General features: G+C 49.5%; 1 protein-coding gene across 1 annotated transcript in view; it reads right to left on the reverse strand.

Moving 5' to 3' along the window:
• Positions 1-14,100, reverse strand: part of LOC133362651 (homeobox protein OTX1 B-like) — a 44,485-nt gene extending 30,385 nt beyond the window's left edge. Inside the window, 3 exon segments of the mRNA XM_061581576.1 lie at positions 6,466-6,556; positions 8,600-8,675; positions 13,413-14,100. The gene's annotated coding sequence lies outside the window, so the exon portion shown is untranslated.
• Positions 14,101-22,697: the final 8,597 nt, after the last annotated feature.

Genomic DNA, 22,697 nt, shown 5'->3' on the forward strand with positions numbered 1-22,697 from the left:
ATGTTGGCGTGAGCGGGAATCGAAGTCGAGTCGCCCGCTGCTGTTCGTGGCGCAGTGAGCTAACTGCTGCGCCACCGCTCCCCAAAAACAAAAAACACACAAAAACACAGAAACAAACGTCAACACACGCAGACACTCGCACACAAGGACACAAACACACATTGTATAGTCCACCTCCTCACAGATACCGTTACCACCACCGCCATCATTACCACCATTACCGTCATTACGCACCTCCAATTAGCACGGTAGGCTACGTACGGTGCGAAAGAAGGTCTACATGCATGAATATATACTCCGGGAAGACACACGATGTAACTGGTATTGGCCACACATCCAAATGCTGCTAAATTCCCCGTAAATTACTTGGCTGGGATCACACAGCAGCAGCAGCAATCGCAACCCGACTTCAAAAACTCGGCAGGACACTCCCGAAAAAGAGTCTTGAGACTCAGGGAGGCTTTGTTCTGGGCAAGCAAGCGGCATAATAAAAAGTCAAAATTTAAATACACAAAATTGATAAATGTATGCTTACACGGTGGTATGTACTGCATTACTTTATAAACATACATGTACTTTCGAGTAGATATTTCGTAAACTTGTTTTTTTTATAAGATTGCAGTTGGTAAACTATTGAATCCTTATGAAGAGCGTTACGTTACTCACTACATGTTAGTTAATTTTGTTTAAGCAGTTGAGGACTCTAGAAACCAGGATAGCGCCTTTTCCCAGAGTAGCCTGGGGCCAGTACTTTTGTGGAGACAAATACATTACACAACAACAATAATCATATTATTATATTACAGCCGTGGCAATCCAATGCTGGATGAAGGCCTCTCTCTCTCGCGTCCTGTCGGTCTTTCGGAGGGGAGCGGGGTGGATGGTTGCTTGATCATACTTCACCACGCTGGTCAATTCGGCTTCATGAAGTTTTTGGCGGAAGAACGCGAGCAGGAGGAGCAGTGGTTCAGCACTCACGCGCCACTGGCGTTAGCCGCGGCCAGGACACGAACTCGAGTGGCCTGGCTCACTCTTATTAAAATCTTTGTGTTTCAGCAACACTTTACCTTGATGCTGTCCACACGCGCGCTAATTTGTATGTGGTTCAAACCCCAAAAATATAACCATATTATTCACATATAATATACATCAGCCGATGTGATGACAACAATGTGTACTTACATAATATATTGGAATAAAAACTAAACAAACTTCATGTTTTCTCACTTAAAGAAGGACACGTTGAATATTAAATTATGTTGACATGTCGGTTATTCTACAGATCCCAACCCGCACTGACCAGCATGGTGAAGTATGGTCAAATGACACCCAAGACCGACGCAGCGGGGCCAGGGCCTTCAGCAGCGAATGAGCACATTCAACGATTGATGTTCCTTCCCAGGTATAACCACGTATGCGTAGGTGTGATATTATAACTTACACACATATGTACGCATACCAAGCTGTCGCGCATTATATACTGTATGTATAGACTGTCTTCACGATAGGAGCGCAAGTCAGACATCTCGCTACATTCCTCATTTAATATACGCTCCAAGCATGGTGCTGTTTCATTCAGACGCTGTCGCCTCGACAGACCTGGTTTTCACCTGAGGACGGCTGTTTGCGTTGTGGCCGAAACGTCGTGACAATTATTTTATTATGTTTTTTTTAATTGTATTACTTCCCTTCTACGTGACTTTACCGAAAGAACCAAGAAGATGAATCCCTGCAGTCACGAAAGCTTTACATCGAAAAATTGGCAAAGACAAGTAAGTTATCGCAGGCCGACGATTCGCGCCATGGTCCTACTTCGGAGCAGAGCTAAATCGTCGTGTGTTGTGTATTATATCTGTGTGTGTGTGTGCTTTCTCTCCCCAAGTAACACTTCCGAGCGTGCGTGCTCTCCACGCATCTTTGCTCACGTGTTAGTTGTGGCATCGCTTGGCGATAATTAACTCGCTAATGCTACGACTCGCGATTCAGACGTTCACTTTTAGATGGAGAAACAAAATATATACGAAGTAATTAAATCACTTATATATAGTAATTAAATGTGTTATGTTGTTTCATCAACTTTGGCGTCACTGAAAGGCCGAATCAACTTTGCAACACAAGCAATAAGCTTAATCTAGATCTGAAGTTTTCGTGACTGCAGGGATCCATACTCTTTGGTTCTTTCGGTAAAGTCACGTAGGTAGAAAATAAATTAAATCACGACGTTTCGATCGCAACACAAGCAATAAGCTTAATCTAGATCTGAAGTTTTCGTGACTGCAGGGATCCATACTCTTTGCTTCTTTCGGTAAAGTCACGTAGGTAGAAAATAAATGAAATCACGACGTTTCGATCGCAACACAAGCAATAAGCTCCTTAGCTCAGCGGGCTTTTGTTCGGGAAATGCAACTTCTTCTGGACCTCTGAAGGGATCGCGGGCCAATGGTCGAGAGTAGTAACGGAGCGGCAGTCCAAGGGCATGGAACGCGTCCGAGAGACCGACGACTAAAGCAGTCCGTGCTGCAGGCGACGGGCGGATTCGTTGTTCGCATCTTTAAGATGTGGCAGCGGTAGCGGCTTGGGGAGGCTTTCATCCAGCGGTGGATTGAACATGACCGCCGCCGTTGCTGCTGCTGATGCTGCTGATGCTGCTGATTGTTATCGAATTTTCAAATTAAACTTCTTGCTTGGTGATGCTGCTGCTGCGTTTGGCAGCGGTGTTCTGAAGCTGCGCACTTTTAAATCGTCTCGATTGGAAACTAATTTCTTGAGAACTGTTTTTTGTGTGGCATGTGTTCTCATTCCCCCCCGCACCTCCGATTGACACGGTGCAAGACCCTTTCAACATACATACACACAAGCACATTTAACAAACAAAACAACTCAATTAATTTGTCAATAATACCTCTGTGTGTGTTGCTTTAAAAGGCGAAACTAAATATATATATGCGGCGTAGAGGGCAATGGTAATGGTACTTCTTCGTGGCTCAATGAAGAAGGGTCATTGCCCGAAACGTCGCCGATTACATCTATATTTCCTGTGATATCGACGAACGCGTTTAGTAATGTTTAGTCCCAGCGATATACTCCGCTGCTCCTAGCGCGACTGTCTAGCTCGAGCCACCTGGGTGTGTGTGTGGACAGGCGTTGCTCTGCATCTACCACAGCAGCCATACGAGAGAACAACTGAAGACGTTCAAGATTCCAAAGCTGTCGTGGTGCCCACACGGTCGGCGCGTTACTCCGTTCGCTCGTTCGTTCGCTCACTCCACAGTCTACGGCGTATGTATGTACACAGAGTGCTTCCAAACAAATGTGAACACTTCTGAGAATGTTGCAACAACAACCACGAGAAATGTGCCGCATCCGGGCTCCAGAGACCGCCTGGAGAAGATTCCAGGCGCGCGTTGACGATGATGGCGAACACGTGTAGACTATGATAATTGTTTTTTACCCTTCTATCTGGCAACAAAACTGACACCTTTTTTTACAAGGAGTCATGTTTGCATAGACCACAATACCTGCAGCCATAATGAAACAAAAAACATAACTCTGATAATATATATGCATATAATATATGCATATATATTATCAGAGTGTTGTTATATATGCACATATATTATCAGAGTTATGTTTTTCGTTTGCATTATGGCTGCAGGTATTGTGGTCTATGCAAACATGACTCCTTGTAAAAAAAAAGTGTCAGTTTTGTTGCCAGATAGAAGGGTAAAAAAACAATTATCATATTTTTTACTGGCAAATGAGGTTCCAAAAGTGGAGACTAATTTACTTTTTTGAAGCGACTGACATTACATTTGTGATCGTGTTACAGTGTTTTTGTCCGTTCCTTTTCCATTAAAAACGATAGTCCCATGTAAGTGTTCACATGTTTTTGAAGCACCATGTATTTCCGTTGAACTTCTTTCGCACCGTACGTAGCCAACAGTGCTTATCCGAGGTGCGGTGGGATGACAACTGAACGCAAAAAGCAGTCCGAAAGAAATTAATTTTCAGTCTAGACGAGTGACAAGTGCATGGCTCCTATGGCTTCCTAATATCGGAAGGAAGAGCGCTCCAGTTTCCCGCATCTTGAACATCGCCACCACCATCATGTATGTATGTATGTATGTTGAACTTCTTTCGCACCGTACGTAGGCAACCGTGCTCATCGGAGGTGCGGGGTAAGGACAACGAACTAAACGCTTAAAGCGGTCCTAAAGAAATGAGTTTTCAATCGAGATGGTTTAAAAGAAAGTCTGGCTGCTGTCTAAGTGTTTGCATAATTCATCGTCTCCTAAAGCAAGTGCAGAACACTCGTTTGTCAAGCTAGATGACTTAAAAGTGCATAGCTCCAGTAGCGCCCTAACAAAGGCAGGAAGAGAACGTTCCAGACGGTCGCAGAAGCGCATCAGCAAGCGCCGCGCGATGCGGTGACCACCGCATTTGTTCGACGGTTCGCAAAAAAGCCCGAAGCAGCCGCGAGGATGAGCGGAGTTCGCGTGACCGTCGTTTATGCTCCTTGGCGTGATCAGCGAGGTATATTGTGGTTCGTTTGTGGCGAGCACTTTGTTGTGCGTAATGAGCGCTACCTTATAATGTGTTCGTCTGCCAACCGGGAAGCCAACGCAGTTCGGCGAGCACTGTCACGTAACGACATACGCGTGTGGTACACAACACAATGCATGCTCTACTGTGGAGCATCGCAGGTCGTAACCACGTCTAAACAGCACTCCGCCGCTACGTACATCTACATACAAGTACAGTAAAACCTTGGATTGCGAGCATAATTCGTTCCGGAAACGTGTTCGTAATCCAAAGCACTCGTATATCAAAGCACTCGTATATCAGTTGTGATCACGTGGCGCGCGGCAGACAAAGCGTATAGTACGTACTACTCGCATTGCAAGACCTCGCTCGTTTATCAAATTAGGAATTATTTAAGAAATGTGCTCGTCTTGCAAAACACTCGCAGACCAAAGTTACTCGCAATCCAAGGTTTTACTGTAATTATTGTTCGAGTACAAATTACATATTTTGGCTTTCCGAACCGACGTTCGCTACGAGCAACGCGTTTTGAAGTCAGGAACCCTCTGAACGGGTTCTGGGACCGTCTGGCCAACAACAGCAATGCCTGTAAACCCCCCCCCCCCCCCCAGCCGCACTTTGTTTAACAAGGCCTGCAACTCTGCCGATGAAACCCCCGAAGACAGGAACCGGCCCCCAGTTGATTTTTCGTTTGTTTTGCTGTAAACAAATACAATGTGCCGCTGTACGGCGCGTAACGCGTTGAGCTTGAAGGCGCTGGAATTACATTTCCCCCGATATGAGTTCAATTTCCGGCCACGGCTCGCGTCGGCCAGTGGCTAGGGCTTCCGTACAAACCGACGCGGAGCTGCATCTCTTTGCACGAGTCCGCGTTGACCAGAGTGGTGAAGTATGGTCAAACCAACTCCGACGGCCAACATGGCATTGAGGCTATCCCTCCATCCGTCCAGTCGTGGAAATGACCGAAAGTTGCATCGGTTAATTCACTATCGTTTACTCATCATTAGCAGCATCATCATCATCATCAGCATTGCTCTATCCACTTCTGGATGAATGCCTACTGGCCAGACCGCCGCCGCCGCTGTCTCTCGCGGTTCCGCTATTTAACGATCCACCCGGCGCCTGCACACGGAGCCAAATTCATCGCTCCATCTCTACCCCGGACGTTCTTTCAGAGGCGTTACATTCATTGTACAGTATCGTTATCGGAAACCCCAAATAATTGGTCGATAAATTAAAACATGATTTTAATTCAGGCGGTTAAAGCAACTTCTTGAGGCTGTTTATTCCGATTGTATTCCGATTGCATTTCATATCGAAATAAAACAAAATATTTAAGCGACGTTTCGGGCAATGATCCTTCTTCATAGCACATAAATATAGATGCCACAGTTTTAACCACTTTATCTCTCTGGCCTTTAGAGTTATGGGACCATTGCCCGAAACGTCGCCTATTATAGGCAGTATTTATTGTTCTTTTTAAGGCCACGGTGTTATTGACGAACGTGCTGAGTTTTTGTTTTGTGTTGTTGCCTGTGCTTGTGCACCACTGCCAACACAGCAGCATCATCACGAAATCGTGTGTCGAGAAAAATATACTTCACCACAGAGTGTTGCGTGTGTGTGTGAGTATTGCGTGTGTGTGTGTGAGTGTTGTGTGTGTGTGAGTGTGTGAGTATGTGTGTCTGTGTGTGTGTGAGTGAGTGTGTGTGAGTGTGGTGTGTGTGTGTTGCGTGTGTGTCGTGTGTGCGTGTGTGAGTGTGTGAGTATGTGTGTCTGTGTGAGTGAGTGTGTGTGAGTGTGGTGTGAGTGTGGTGTGTGTGTGTTGCGTGTGAGTGTTGTGTGTGTGTGTTGGGTGTGTGTGTTGCGTGTGTGTTGTGTGTGTGTGTGCGTGTGACGCGGTTCCTTCCCGTCTGGACTCACCGGCCTCCCTCTGCCCCAGGTTCCTGCCGTCCGAGTCAGTGTGAGACTCACCGCAGACACTTCTCTTGCAGCAGCAGCAGCAGTGACGATGCTACCAGCAGTTGTACAAACAGTACAGCAGCAGTATTAGCAACAGCAATGGGGCTAGCGACAGCGGCGCATGTAATATCAGTAACAACAGCAGCAGCGGAGTAAGACGAGCAACAGCACTAGCAACGATAGTAGTAGTAACACCAGTAAGCAACAGCAGCAGTCGTAGTAGCAACAACAGTAGTGGCAGCTATAGAAAACAGCAGCAAGTGCAGCAGTAGTAGCAGCAAGTCGGCGGCAACAGCAACAGCAGAAGTTACAGCGGTAGCGACAGTATTGGTAGCAACAGCAGTGTACCTATCAGCAGCAACGGTACCGGTAGTACCCGTAGCAGCAGTAGCAGCATTAGTATGAGTCGGAGCTGCAGTATGAGTAGCAGCAGCAGTATCGGTATCAACAGGAGTAGCAGCAGTAGTTTGAGCAGCAGCAACAGTAGCAGCAGCAGTAGCGGTATCACCAGGAGTAGCAGCAGTAGTTTGAGCAGCAGCAACAGTAGCAGCAGCAGCAGTAGCGGTATCAACAGGAGTAGCAGCAGTAGTTTGAGCAGCAGCAACAGTAGCAGCAGTATCAGTATCAACAGGAGTAGCAGCAGTAGTTTGAGCAAGCAGCAACAGTAGCAGCAGCAGTAGCAGTATCAACAGGAGTAGCAGCAGTAGTTTGAGCAGCAGCAACAGTAGCAGCAGCAGTAGCAGCAGTAGTTTGAGCAGCAGCAACAGTAGCAGTATCAACAGGAGTAGCAGCAGTAGTTTGAGCAGCAGCAGCAGTGGCTAAGCTCCGCATTCCGTGGAGAGCGGCGAGAGGACTCAGCAATTCCAAAACAATCGGAGGCGGCGTGGAGCAGAGTGAGCACGGGGGGTGGTGGTGGTGAAGGTGGCGGTGATGATCACTGGCGGAGGTAGTGGGGGGGGGCACGTGCCCCCCCCCCCAATGATCCGATCGAAATCCCTAATTTCGATCGAATCATTGGGATTTATTAGTAATAAATCGGCATTTTTGCAACCCCCCACTTCCACTGTGTAGCATATTATTACGTGCCAGGGACTCTATGAGATGATAGGACAATAGTCTGAGTCCATAAGTAACGGCAAAGCAGTTATAAGTGACTCACAGAATTGTGCGCAGTTGCGTACACAGTACACGACTTCCCTGAAGGCATCAACACCTCCAGCGAGCGCGATGACGATCACACGACGCGGTTCGAATTCGACCCTCGATCGACTGCTGCGCCATCGCCGCACACGCGTCGAATAAAAAGCAAGGGACAACTCCTCACTTACTAACAACTCCTCTATCACTTTTCATTGCTGGAGGGGTTGCCCCCCCCCCCTACCTGAAAATCCTGGCTCTGCCATTGGTGATGATGATGATGATAGTGAGGAGGGTAAGGAGTTTTGACTTAAAGCTTTCGTGACTGCAGGAATTCATATTCTTTGGGTCTTTCGGTAAAGTCGCGTGGATAGGTTCAAAGAAAATAACAAAAGAAGTTACCAAAAACTACGACGTTTCGATCACAACACAAGCGATCGTCATCAGGAAGTAAAAAAGATGATGACCGATCGCTTGTGTTGTGATGGAAACGTCGTAGTTTTTTCGTTATTTTTTTGTTATTTTCTTTGATCCTATCTACGTGACTTTACCGAAAGACCCAAAGAATAGGTTAACGAGTTGTGATGGTGGTGACAGTGGCCACTGGTGAAGATGGTGATGGTAATAAGTTTGCGTCGCATTCTCACGCGTCCTTGTGGTGAGCGGAGTGAATTCCTGTGGTGCTTGTACAGTTCAAGAGTCCGCATGTTAAGCTGCTGCTACTGCTGATGGTGATGTTACAGCTGCTGCCAAGACTGATGATGATGCTTCTACGTGTGCCGCTCTTACCGCTGATGTTGCTGCTGCTACTACTGATGGTGATGTTACAGCTGCTGCCAAGACTGATGATGATGCTTCTACGTGTGCTGCTCTTACCGCTGATGTTGCTGCTGCTACTGCTGCTTCTGATGATGTTAATAATAATTGACGATGTTGTTTAAACATCAGTTGTTCTTACCGCCGCTGATGTGATGTTGCTGACGATACAGAGGCGGCGATGTTCTCATGAAGCAAAGCCTGCCCAGCAGGGAGACCTGGAGAGGAGAGAACGGAGGAGCTGGGAGGAGGAGGAGGGAGACCCGGGAGGGGTGAGATGTGGGTGGAGGGTGACCTGGGAGGGGTGAGACGCAGATGGAGGGCGACGTGGGTGGAGGGCGACGCGGATGAGGGGTTGGAAGCTTCCCACCCGTGCAGTAAAGCAGCGACACAGCAGTCAGGAGTCGAACCCGGGTAGGGAGCTGAGCGGCAGGGTGATGCAGGGTTAAAGTTCACGGAGCGGCAACGGTTCTAATGGGAACCAGTACCTCCGGGAAATAGGTGGATGCGTGGGTGGGTAGGTGGGAGGTAGGGTCATCGGTGCGTGGCTGGGTGGGTGGGAGAAAGGATAGGTGACTGAATGGGTGGCTAAGTGGGTGACTGGCTGGGTTGGTGAGTGGTTGACTGGGCGAGTCACTGGGCGGGTAGGTGCGTGAGTGGGTGGCAGCGTGACTGGGTGGATGAGTGACTGGGTATGTGACTGCGCAGGTGGTTAGGTGAGCAGATGGTTTACTGGATGGGTGGATAGGTGGGTGGGTAGATGGTTCATTCGGTAGGTGGGTGGATTTGTAGGTGGATGACTGGGTGGGTAGGTGGATGACTGGGTAGGTGGGTGGGTAGGTGGGTGACCGGGTGGATGGGTGAGTAGGTGGGTGACTGGGTTGGTAGGTGGGTGGGTAGGTGGATGACTGGGTAGGTGGGTGACTGGGTGGATGGGTGGGTAGGTGGGTGACTGGGTGGATAGGTGGGTGGGTAGGTGGATGACTGGGTAGGTGGGTGACTGGGTAGGTGGGTGACTGGGTGGATGGGTAGGTAGGTGGGTGACTGGGTGGGTAGGTGGGTGGGTAGGTGGGTGACTGGGTAGGTGGATGACCGGGTAGGTGGGTGACTGGGTGGGTAGGTGGGTGACTGGGTGGATGGGTAGGTAGGTGGGTGACTGGGTGGGTAGGTGGGTGGGTAGGTGGGTGGGTAGGTGGGTGGGTAGGTGGGTGACTGGGTAGGTGGGTGGGTAGGTGGGTGACTGGGTAGGTGGATGACCGGGTAGGTGGGTGACTGGGTGGGTAGGTGGGTGACTGGGTGGATGGGTAGGTAGGTGGGTGACTGGGGATAGGGGTGGGTAGGTGGGTGGGTAGGTGGGTGGGTAGGTGGGTGGGTAGGTGGGTGGGTAGGTGGTGTTACTGGCTTAGCTGGTGTGGGTGCAGGGATGTGGACGGTGTGTGTCTTGGGGGAGGGGGCGTAAGGGACGAGGGGGGAGGATGATGATCAAGAGATTTAGTCGATTGGAATGCCCCCGGGTAGGGGCACGGGGGGGGGGGGGGTGGAGGGGGGGGCGATGGGGGATGAGTGTCAACCCTCGCAGTTTAAAAACTCTCCACCCTTCATTCCCCCAGTGGTACCGACCTCCCGCATAGCAGATTTTCACCCTCCATCAATCAATCAATCAACCGACCAATCAATCAAGCCATTAGCATATGCCCGCCGGTGCTTAACTGTTTAATTAGTTTACACTGGAGAATAGCAGATAGGCACACAAGTACACGTGGGAACGTGACACATCGCGGCTGGGTGTGGGGGGGTATTCATCCAAGTACAGGGTTCTCTCGCTCTATGCGGTGGTAGTAGTAGTAGATGCGTTCCAAAAAAACACAAAAAATGACGCGCATAGCGAAACGGCAAGAGGAGACAGCTGTCTGCCAAGTAGTGAAAACAGTAACACACAGTACACACACAGTACACACAGTATACACAGTGCACACAGTACACACACACAGTACACACATAGTGTTGTGTATCTCTGTATGCGAGACAGCTGCATGCTGAGTAACGCACACAATACACACACAGTACACACAGTACACACACAGTACACAGAGTAGACACAAAGTATATACACACACACAGTACACACACAGTACACACACACAGTACACACACATAGTACACACAGTACACACACAGTACACACACACACAGTACACACACAGTACACACACACAGTATACACACAGTACACGCACAGTACACACACACAGTACACACACACAGTACACACACAGTACACACACACAGTACACACACACAGTACACACACAGTACACACACAGTACACACACAGTACACACACAGTATTCACACAGTACACACACACAGTACACACAACAGGTTAGCCGCGTGTGCGGCGCGACATCGCACCGAGCCGAGCCCGCGGAGAGCGAGGGGACCCTGCATTAAACAGGCCCGGCCCCTGCTGAGCTTCCCAGAGCGGGGGCAATCGGTGTAATGCAGTGGTTCTTTACATGGGGGGCACGCACCCCCTTTGGGGTGCGAGATGGCCTTTCTGGGGGTGCGAGACACGAGCAGATTTGTTTTTAGAAGCTATATAATCATCGAACACACACAAAAAACACGGGCACGTAAGTACCTATTAACGTTATACATACTTTCGATTTAAAGCTTTCGTGACTGCAGGGATTTATTTTCTCGGTTCTTTCGGTAAAGTCACGTAGAAGGGTAATAATAAAATAATAATAAATAACACATAATAAAATAATTCTCACGAAGTTTCGGCCACAACGCAAGCAGCCGTCCTCAGGTGAAGACCAGATCTGTCGTGACTTTACCGAAATAACCAAGAAGAGGGTTATACATACTGTATATATTCTTTTTAGCGATTGAGAATCAAGGGGGTGTGCAGGGCTGCAAGTAAAGGTTTAGAATCGCCGGTGTCAAGGGCTCGCCACGCGATCCCACGGGCTGTCCGCGCAACGGAATCGTCGTTGGACGCGTTCGAGTTGATGTCGACTGAGATGTCCATGGGCGCTTGCTTTGGCTGCATGCTGCGACACGTGGGGAACGCCGATGAATGAAATTGAACGTGAGAGAGGGAGAGAGAGAAACCCACTGAGAAATTGCGGAAAGTTATTGGGAGATTGAGTAATGGCATGAAGTTAGATTATATAGAGACGAGGGAGGAGGGGACAATTTAACATCGTTTATGAAGATGTTGAGCCCCGCTTGTCAGGATTGGGTAAAAACGTAGCCGGAGACGAACATAAACAACTAACAATAACACATTTAAGAATCCAATAACAGCAACAGCACATATCAGCTTCTATATAAATAAATAAAGACCTTAATTTGCACGTCTCAAAGACTTCTAGGGTACTTCCCGACAAGGTATAAATCTTTAATTTGGTACATAGGTAGATTTTAGGACACAAACAACAACAAAAATCTGAAGGTCCGAGTTTTTCATTTTAAGACCTCCACATCTCGATGTTAAGTGCCCCATGAACATGTTTGTGCCTGTCATTCAACAAGCCGTTCAAACAATAATATTGCGGGGATTTTTCGTTGGATAGCGTTAAACAGCAAATAAAATTAAAGCGAGAACCATTGTTCGATCTTTTATTGTTTTTGAGATATTTCGGATTAAAGCGGTTTTTAACAAAACAGACATACGTATTTTATGATGTACAAATCTGAATAATTCCAAAACAGTAAAATATAGGAGTTTCCCCTAATAGAGTATTAAGTTAATTATTTTTGGTTCTTTATCATACAAAAACTAATAACGGAATCTTTAAATTGAGCGGTTTCCGTTGGGTACTTCTTTAAATATAAGAAGTTGAATCAGGTCGTCAAAAATGTTTGTGTTTTTTTTGCGGAAAAATACAACTTTTTTGGAGTAGTTGATATTGTCTGATCGTACGTAAAAATTGTAAAAAAATCATAACAGGTTAGTTATTATATTTATTGAAAACTTTTGCCTGGCGAAGACAGGCTTCATGAACGAGTTAAAAAAGAATACCAGATCAACAAATACAAAGGAGACGCCACAGCGATACAACTCCGCTGCTGCTGCTGCTGCTGTTTGTCTGAGCTTGACCACCGGAATGTGAAAATGAAGTCGTCGTTCTGGATCTACATCAGCCGTACAAAAAAACAACAAGATAAAAAATAAGGATTAAATTAACAATTTTTTAAAAACGTAAACTAAAAAAATCTCACAAATGGTTCTTTAACTTATCCGAGATGCTGTTCCACTGCCCAACCAGTCTGAGAGAACAAGGCGAAACTATTTTTTATTTTACGAGGTGAGGTCCACTGAGCTATCTAGCTCGTTTTTTAGAAGGAACCTGGCCACAAATGATAGCACGACGAAGTGGCTTAGCAGCTGGAAATGTATCGCAGTCAAATACTCCAAACGCCTGATGTTGACTCTAAATGCAGGACCCGGAAAAAAATCCGCACGACCACGGGGAGAGAGACACGCAAACTCCAAATATACAGCAGCAGGCGTCAGGGTCGGGATCGAACCCACGACCTCCTGTGCACCACGCGAGGTAGTTAACATCTCATAGCCACCGTGATGATGATGCGAGAGAGAGAGATACACGCAAACTCTAAATATACAGCAGCAGGCGTCAGGGTCGGGATCGAACCCACGACCTCCTGTACACCACGCGAGGTAGTTAACATCTCATAGCCACCGTGGCGCCCATTTACGACGGGAGAGAAACGGCGAGTGCGAGAGTGAGCTCGGGGCAGGAGACGTCGCGGCGAGACGGAACGGTGTGCGGGTTACGTGGTCGAGATGAGTGATGGAGTGGCAGTCAAAGGAGAGAAGAGGGGAGAGCGGGCGGGAGGGGGAGGAACTCGCCCAGGAGGACGTCCATCAACGGAGACGGAGCGCTGGTGAGCTCGGCTCGCTTTGCAGGTGTCGTTGGGCGTACCGTGGCAGTGGCAAAGTGAGGCGATGTGTGGAGAAGTCCTTCGTCCAGCAGTGGATAGATCATGGATAACGAAGATTTCGTTTCAGGTTGTTGATATTGTGAGTGTCGTTGTGGTTGTTGTTAGTGTTGTTGTTGCTGCTGGTGTTTAAATGCCACAAGGAGCAGATGATATCGACCTCGGTTTAATATCTGGGGTCGGGTTGCGGCTCTGTCTGTTGAAGTGGTCGTTGAGTGACGCGGCCAAGAAGTGAATCCCACGTGTGTGAGGAGTACACGTGTGTGTGTGTGTGCGTGTATGTGCGTGTCTGTGTGTATGTGCGTGTCTGTGTGTATGTGTAAGTATTGTGAGGAGCGGTAACGTAGCGGTTAGCGCGCTCAGCGACGAACCTGGCCACCCGGGTTCGATTCCCGCTCACGGCCGGCACCAGTGGCGATTATCTGAACCGGTTCTGGGCCCCCCCCCTAGGTCGACTCAGCCTCAAATGAGTACCTGGAGCGGTTACGTAAAAACATCACCACTAGGGAGACAAAGGCGGCCGGGCGTGGTGCTGGCCACCCACCCCGTTGTGTGCCGTTCTGGCCTTTATAGGTGCTCGATAACAGCACTTGCCCCAACAGTTTGTTAAGGCTATACGGGGGTCTTTGTCTTTTTTGTGTAAGTATGGGGAGCGGTTGCGCAATGGGTAGCGCGCTGCGCTACAAACCTGGCGACCCGGGTTCGATTCCCACTCATAATCGCCAATACCAGTGACGATTATATTATCTGAACCGGTCCTCTGCCTCCCCCTAGGTCGGCTCAGCCACAAATCAGTATATGGTGTGCTGTGTAAATATCGGCACTGGGGAGACAAAGGCGGCCGGGCGTGGAGCTGGACACCCACCCCTCGTGTGCCGTTCCCGCCGTCATAGGTGCTCGCTAACAACACTTGTCTTTGTTGTTGTGTGTTGGTATGTGTTTATCTATGTGTTGGTATGTGTGTATCTTTGACTTTGTTGGTATGTGTATCTATGTGTTGCTGTGTGCTGGTATGTGTGTGCTGGTATGTGTTTGTTTGTTCGTCTGTGTGTATCTATGTGTGTGTATGTAAGTGTTCGTGTTGATATGTGAGTGCATATATGTGTTTGTGTGTAGGTATGTGTGTATCTATGTGTTTGTGTATTGGTGTGTGTGTGTATCTATGTGTTTGTGTGTTGGTATGTGTGTATCTATGTGTTTGTGTGTTGGTGTATGTGTTTGTGTGTTGGTATGTGTGTGTGTATCTATGTGTTTGTGTGTATCTATGTGTGTGTGTGTATCTATGTGTATCTATGTGTGTGTGTTGGTATGTGTGTGTGTGTGTATGTATGTGTTTGTGTGTTGGTATGTGTGTGTGTATCTATGTGTTTGTGTGTTGGTATGTGTGTGTGTGTATCTATGTGTTTGTGTGTTGGTATGTGTGTGTATCTATGTGTTTGTGTGTTAGTATGTGTGTGTGTGTATCTATGTGTTTGTGTGTTGGTATGTGTGTGTATCTATGTGTTTGTGTGTTGGTATGTGTGTGTATCTATTTGTTTGTGTGTTGGTATGTGTATGTGTGTGTATCTATGTGTTTGTGTGTTGGTATGTGTGTGTGTGTATCTATGTGTTTGTGTGTATGTATGTGTATCTATGTGTTTGTGTGTTGGTATGTGTGTGTGTTGATATGTGTGTGTGTATCTATGTGTTTGTGTGTTGGTATGTGTGTGTGTGTATCTATGTGTTTGTGTGTTGGTATGTGTGTGTATCTATGTGTTTGTGTGTTGGTATGTGTTTGTGTGTTGGTATGTGTGTGTGTATCTATGTGTTTGTGTGTTGGTATGTGTGTGTGTATCTATGTGTTTGTGTGTTGGTATGTGTGTGTGTATCTATGTGTTTGTGTGTTGGTATGTGTGTGTGTGTATCTATGTGTTTGTGTGTTGGTATGTGTGTGTATCTATGTGTTTGTGTGTTGGTATGTGTTTGTGTGTTGGTATGTGTGTGTGTATCTATGTGTTTGTGTGTTGGTATGTGTGTGTGTATCTATGTGTTTGTGTGTTGGTATGTGTGTGTGTATCTATGTGTTTGTGTGTTGGTATGTGTGTGTGTGTGTATCTATGTGTTTGTGTGTGTGCTGTTGCAATACCGCAGCAGGACTAAGACTCCCCGATCCCGCCTGTGAGCCCCGCACAAAGCGAGGCATTGAATCCCCCTCCTCTCGCTCTCTCTGAACCCCCCTCGCTCTCTCTCTCTCTCTCAACCCCTAATCCTGCCCAGGAATTTCTCTCCCCAACCCCCCACCTCTTCTTACCCCCCCTCCCTCCTCCTCCTCGCCCCCCTCTCACAACCCCCCCCCCCCCATGACTCCCCTCTCAAGAGCGTAGATCCCAGCAGGAGGTCCCCCCCTAGTCTCCACCCCTCCCCCCGTGGCCCCCGCCCCCACTATCGGATTAATTCACACTCGGTATAGTTCTCCCCCCCCCCGTGTTTTCGTTTCGTCGTTGTTGTTGTCGCGTTTGAAAGGAGCCGGTGTGGAGGGTGGGGGGGTGATGGAAGGGGCGGGGGGGTGGAGGAGGGGGGGGTCGCCGCTGTGAGTTGTGTGTGAGAGATTGTCAACGTGTGTACGGACGTGTCCGTGTGGATGAATGTGAATGTGTGAGTGGGTGAATGTGAATGTGTGAGTGGGTGAATGTGAATGTGTGAGTGGGTGAATGTGAATGTGTGAGTGGATGAGCGGGGAGCGGTGAGCGCTACGCTGCGCTACGACACGGGTTCGATTCCCGCTCACGGCCAACACCGGTGACGATTATGTGAACCTGTCCCGGGACTCCCCTAGGTCAACTCAGCCTCAAATGACTACCTGGTGCGGTGCGTAAAAACATCGCTACTAGGGAGACAAAGGCGGCCGTGCGTGGTGCTGGCCACCCACCCCCTCGTGTGCCGTGCCAGCCTTCATAGATGCTCGGTAACGGCACTTGCCCCAATAGTCTGTTAAGGCTATAAGGGGGATCTTTGTCTTTGTGGTGAAAGCGCGTGCGTGTTAGAGAGGGAGATCGCGTACGAACTACTTGCTGTGGGCTCACCGCTAAACTCCGGCTCGTGGGGAACGGTAGAGAAGCGGTGAGCAGGACTCTCCCCTGGGTCGACGGAGCCTCAAATGAGTACCTGGGGCGATGTATAAACAACGACACGAGGGAGACAAAGGCGGCCTGGATGTGGTGCTGGTCACCCACTAACATCGTGCGCCGTACCGGCCTGCACAAACGCTCGCTCTCGGCACTTTGCCCCCCAAGACTTACGGCTGTACGGGGGGGAATGATTCGTGTGCGTGCGTGCGAGCGAGCCGGCGAGTGTGAAACGTGAGCGAGCGAGCGAGCGGGAGGGAGCTGGGGGCACGCGCGTTGCGAGCTTCAGCGCGGAGTGTTGCGCGTTGCTTTCGCGCGCGAGTGTCGCTTTGGTGGCGGAGTGTGGAGGAGTTGGGGACGCGCTCGGCGTCTCCCGAGGGAGCTGTCAGAATGTGACGCCCTCGTGTGCGAGACGAGTTTGCGAGCGCGAGTTTGGTCGCTTCTGAGTGTGCCGAGTGCACGCGTGTTTTGGTGAGCGCGCGCGCGAGTGAGTTGGTGTGAATTCGAGTGTGAGATTGTGTGAGTGGGGAGTTCGACTTTGTGAATATGAATTCGTGCACTTTAAAAACGATGATAATAATAACACGAAGCGCACGAGTTAGCGCACTTGCACAATAAATCCACGTAAAACACACACACAAAGACAAAGATCCCCCGTTTAGCCTCTAACAGACTGTAGGGGCAAGTGCTGTTAGCGAGCACCTATGAAGGCCGCCACGAGCGGGGTGAGTGGCCAACACCACGCCCGGCCGCCTTTGTCTCCCCATACCGTACTATGTACTCATGTATAAGGCTCTGTCGATCTAAGGGAGGCTGAGGACATGTTCATATATTCGCCACTTATGTTGACCGTGAGCCGGATCGAACGCAGGTGGCCGGGTTCGTAGCGCACTGCGTTAACCACTTGCAATTAGCACGGTTGGCTACGTACGGTGCGAAAGAAGTTCAACATACATAGACTACCGCTTCCCACCACACACACACGCATATATCACACACACACATAGTACACACACTCCAAAACTACCAACTCCCACACCCCTCTTCTCACTCCTCCCCCCCCCCTTAATCCCACCCCCACCCCCACCTCGTTTGAGAATCGATCCGTGCCGACTTCTTCACGGCAATGGGGGGAGCAGAATGGGGGTGGGGGGTTAAAAAGTGCGCACGCGCAATATAGAGGCGGTAGATTGGTAGGTCTACTGCTGCGATGTATCTGAATGTTTTCAATCAGTGCCTATCGCAAACATACAAGGAAGGGGCATCACCCGAAACGTCGCCTATTAAAAATTAGTTTTCCTTTTAAAGCTACACCCACGCGCGCGCGCGCAGTGTACTTGATGAACGTGGTTGAGTTTGATGGGGGGGGTTGTTTTTAATCGTTTTGTCAAATTTTTTCTAATTTTGCTTTTAACAACGAAAAGGTGACAGGCACCTCCGGCGTGCCGATCGAGACCAGGTGTCAGCGCGCGTCACCGCCTTGTCGCGTCAGCCGCGAGCAGCGCCCAACGTGGCGACGAAGCGGCGTGGAAGAAAGCCGACAAAGTCGCGCGAACAGACGGGGAAGAGACGCGTTCTGGAGCTGAGATTATGCTGAGAGAGAGAGAGGGGGGGGGGGATATACACGTGGATTAGAGAGCCTACGACAGGGGTCGGCAACCTACGGCTCCGGAGCCGCATGCGGCTCTTTACGGGCTGCTTCTTGACGATATGCACGTATGTACAGTATGTACTCGGATGCATTGCGGCTCTTGAAATACTGAATTTTGTACCGAATTGGAAATAAATGGCTCTTCTTGTTATTTTGGTTGCCGACCCCTGGCCTACGACATTCGCTGGGAGACATCACACGAGTGTATAGTTCGTTTAAAACCCAGGTGAAAGCTTGAGTAGACCCGGCATGAGTCGAGCTGCGTTTGCTTCCGGCTGCCGAGCGAGAAGATGTGACAAGGGGTCGCGCTTATCACACACGGAGTGCTTGCCACTAATGAACCACAATATTAATTTGGAGCTTTCGTGACTGCAGGAATTATTCTTTGGTTCTTTCGGTAAAGTCACGTATAAAGATAAAATAATAAATTAAATTAAATACTAGCATACGACGTTTCGATTGCAACACAAGCAATCATCATCAGGTATAAATTCAATGGAAACACAAATCTAGTATACTTAGAAATGTAATGTAATACAACAGAGGAAGCCACCGGAGCTATTGTATTACATTACATTTCTAAGTATACTAGATTTGTGTTTCTATTTAATTTATACCTGATGATGATTGCTTGTGTTGCAATCGAAACGTCGTATGCTAGTATTTAATTTAATTTATAATTTTATCTTTATACGTGACTTTACCGAAAGAACCAAAGAATAGAACCACAATATCTTGCTGATGTCGTCAAGCAGCGTAAATTATCGCGTGAACTCCGCTCACCCTCGCGGCGGCGGCTTGTGGCTGTCCGTCGAACAGAGACGGCGGTCACGGCATCGCGCGGCGCTTTCAGATGCGCTTCTGCGGGCCGTTTGGAACGCTCTTCCATCCGGTATTAGGAAGCCACCAGAGCTATGCACTTTTAAATCATCTAGATTGAAAACTAATTTCTTTAGAACTGCTTTTTGTGTTTGGTTCGCTGCCCTTCCCCCGCACCTCCGATTAGCGTGTTGGGCTACGTACGGTGCGAAAGAAGTTCAACATACAGACATGCAAGCGTGACGCGGGCCACCATGTTCGCCGTGGTGGAAGAGGAGGCCAAGAAACACCTCTGGAGTGCCTTCTCCAGAGCTCCCTTTCGTGGAGGTCCTTCCGCCAGCAGTGGCGAGAACAAATCATTTGCAGGGCTGCACCTTTACATGTCTGTATGTTGAACTTCTTTCACACAGTACGCCACCAAACGTGCTAATCGGAGGTGCGGGGGGAGGACAACAAACTAAACACAATGAGCAGTTTAAAACAAATTATTTTTCAAACGAGATGATTTGAAAGTGCATAGCTCCGGTGGCTTCCTAATATCTGAAGAAAGAACGTTCCAGACGACCCCAGAAGCGCATCCGAGAGCGTGCGATGCGGTGATGAGCGGAGCTCGCGTGATGGTTTATGCTCCTTGACGAGATCGGCAAAGTATTGTGGTTCATTTACGGCAAGGACCTTGTTGCGTGTGAATGAGCGCGACCTGATAACGAATTTACCAAACGTCAGGGTGGCGTTGCCGACGCAAATTTCGATCGTTGATTGATTCATCGAGCGACGTTTGACCCGTGGGCGGCTCACCACGCACCGTGGAGGCGGGCAGAGTCGAGGGTGTGCAGGAATGCACGGAGAAAGAGAGAAGAGAGACAGGAAGGGAAATGAAAGGACGAGGATGGGGAAAAGTACCGAGAGACTGGAGCAAAGGCGGTCAGGAGAGATGAGGATCGGAGGCAGCATCAGGGCAGCACGGAGCGGCGTCTGTTTTTTACAGCGGGCGGAGGGGTCTAGAGTGGGGGTCGTCACGCGCAAGTCACGTGCTTTGCGGGAGGGCTTCAGACGGATTGAGACGAGTGTAGATTTCATTGCAGGCATTAAATGTTCGGGCGGCGTACGCACGCTGTTTTGATGGGAACGCGTTCGTGTGGTGCCGCGTTTCCGCTCGACCAGAATTCCTCGGTGGGGGGACCTCACAAGGCAGCCTGCTTGGATTGACACCGAGCCCACAGAAACCTGGGCCCAGCCCGAATTTGGCAGCCGCTTTGAGAGTTCACGTGAAAAACACGGGGGGAGGAGGGGGGGGGGGGTGCTCGAGGCGAGGGGTTAGAAATCTGCGGCAGCGACCGCTTGGACAAAAAGACAAGCTGCCAAGCCAGTCCTGTAAGAGAGCTTTCCTCTTGTGTTCAAAAGTGAAAGTGATCTCCCGCTGCTCAAATGAGCATTGAGACGATGCTCCTCGAATGTTTACAGCCCTGGGCCAGTGGTGGAAATTCCGCATTCCTATGGCGGGGCGGGGGGTGTCTATCCATAGGGCATGCATTATTGACTTCCCCACAAAGCGGTACTTATTTTATCGACCTCTCTCCGTCGACTCTGATTGGCAGCACGCAATGACCGGATTGTCCTACCCACCAAGACAGTGAGATCCCCCCCCCTCCACATCCACACATCCACCCACTCACTCATTCACCCGCACACTGATTCACTCACCCACTGCCTCACTCACCCAACCACTCACTCACCCACCCGTCACAGTCACTCTCCTACCCACACACTCACTCACCTACGTACCCACTTACCAATCCACCCACTTACCAATCCACACACCTACCCACCCACTCGTTCGCCCACCCACTCACCGACCCACTCATCCGCTCAATCGCAACACACTAGCGGTGTCCGGGCCATCTACATCATGCAACTCTCCCCGCCGGCCACTCGCAGGGATTTGTCACCGACTCGAGACGGGAAATGTTCCGTAGAGACGACAAAGCCACGTCGACCACGGCGACTTCGCGCATTCGGAGTGGCGCGAATCTAAAATGCGTGGCTCTATTGATGCACGGCTCCCATCTCGCGAAGGTTTAACAACACACGCGCGCGCGCACACACCTCGGTGTGCAACATTGCACGTACAATAGCTCTCGGTCTTAACCAGACCACCGGCTCAAAAGAACTGAATGCGTGGCCCATTTCTATGTCGTTGCGTCGCCACTCACCTTTCCCCCCCCACCTCCCCTCCGTTGTCCTCCCCGTGGATGTTTGTGTGACCACGTGGTCGACCCCCCCCCCTCGCTTTCATCTCTTGCCAAAGCAGAGCGCGTGAGAATGCGTCGAGGCGGAGCCGCCGGCTCCCCCACTTAACGCCACTCACCTGCCACGGGCTGGGTTCACGACGGGGACCCGGTGTCCCCCCGCGTTCCGATGCACGTGTTCTACAGGCAGGCGATGTTATTGGGATGCGGTGGGTGGAGGAGGAGGGGGGGTGAAGAGGGGAGAGTGGGGAGCTAAAGGTCACTCGAGGTCATCCGAGGTGAGGCTATCGGACACTTCCGAAACGCCGGTCCTCGCGAGCTGACACCGAGTCTTCGTCCCAGATGCAGCCGCAGCAGCCGCAGCAGCAGCAGCCGCAGCTGCAGCAGCAGCCGCAGCAGCAGCAACAGCAGCGTTTGCAGCTGTGGTTTTTGAAACCATGAACCTTACCCGTGGTAGCATCGACGGTGTAATGTGGTCGAGGGACTGTGTTGACTTGCTTTGGGCTTGGCTTGTTGTTGCTGTTGTTGCTGCCTTGCCCCAAGCTTGCAATTTTGAATGTATGTGCAAGTGCAATGTGTGCCTCCATGCTTTATTTATACAAATATGTTACTGACTTGCTTAACTTTTCTCTGTCTTACTCGTGTATCCTCTATTATTTCGTGTTGATGTAACTTGCTGACTGCCTATATACCCGACACCTCGCATCCTACGGGACATCGGTGAAAAACAATCTTCGTGTCTGCAGCCGATCCCTCCTGCACACAATCAGAATCGTTCTTCCAAAGCAACGATTCCGATTGGTGGGGGGTAACATGGAGTTGTCCACGTCAAGACGCGACAGCCTCCTGAGCCAGAGGTGTCGACAGTCCACCCCCACTGGCAGCTGACAGCGAGCGGTAAAATACAACTTTAAATTCAGTTTTCAATGAGAAACCCTCGTAGAGGAGAGCAAAGGGTGCGCACGAGGTCACGGTAGGAATCTCGCTCTGAAACCCCCCCCTATCAGATGCTGACACCACGCTGTGTGCCACCGTGTCACTGCGTGTCACCGTGTGTCACCGTGTGTCACTGTGTCAATGTGTGTTGTCACTGTGTGTGTCACTGTGTCACTGTGTGTGTCACTGTGTGTCACTGTGTCACTGCGTGTCACCGCGTGTCACCGTGTGTCACTGTGTGTCACCGTGTCACTGTGTGTCACTGTGTTGTCACTGTGTCACCATGTGTCACTGTGTGTCACTGAATCAGAATATGTATTTATTCTGGAGGAATCCGATGAGCTATGAAGCTCTTTTTCACAGATAGGGGAAGGACAGAACGTTACAACAACAATACACAAAGTACACGCTACGAGTGCAAAGAATTGGAAATGTAAACAAATCACCAACAATATACAAACAAAAGTAAAATATACTTTTGTTCATCTTACCAATTAAAGCCTACTGAGC

Source organism: Lethenteron reissneri, chromosome 8 (assembly GCF_015708825.2).
Source record: "Lethenteron reissneri isolate LAM-NWPU_2019-01 chromosome 8, ASM1570882v1, whole genome shotgun sequence".
NCBI lineage: Eukaryota > Metazoa > Chordata > Hyperoartia > Petromyzontiformes > Petromyzontidae > Lethenteron > Lethenteron reissneri.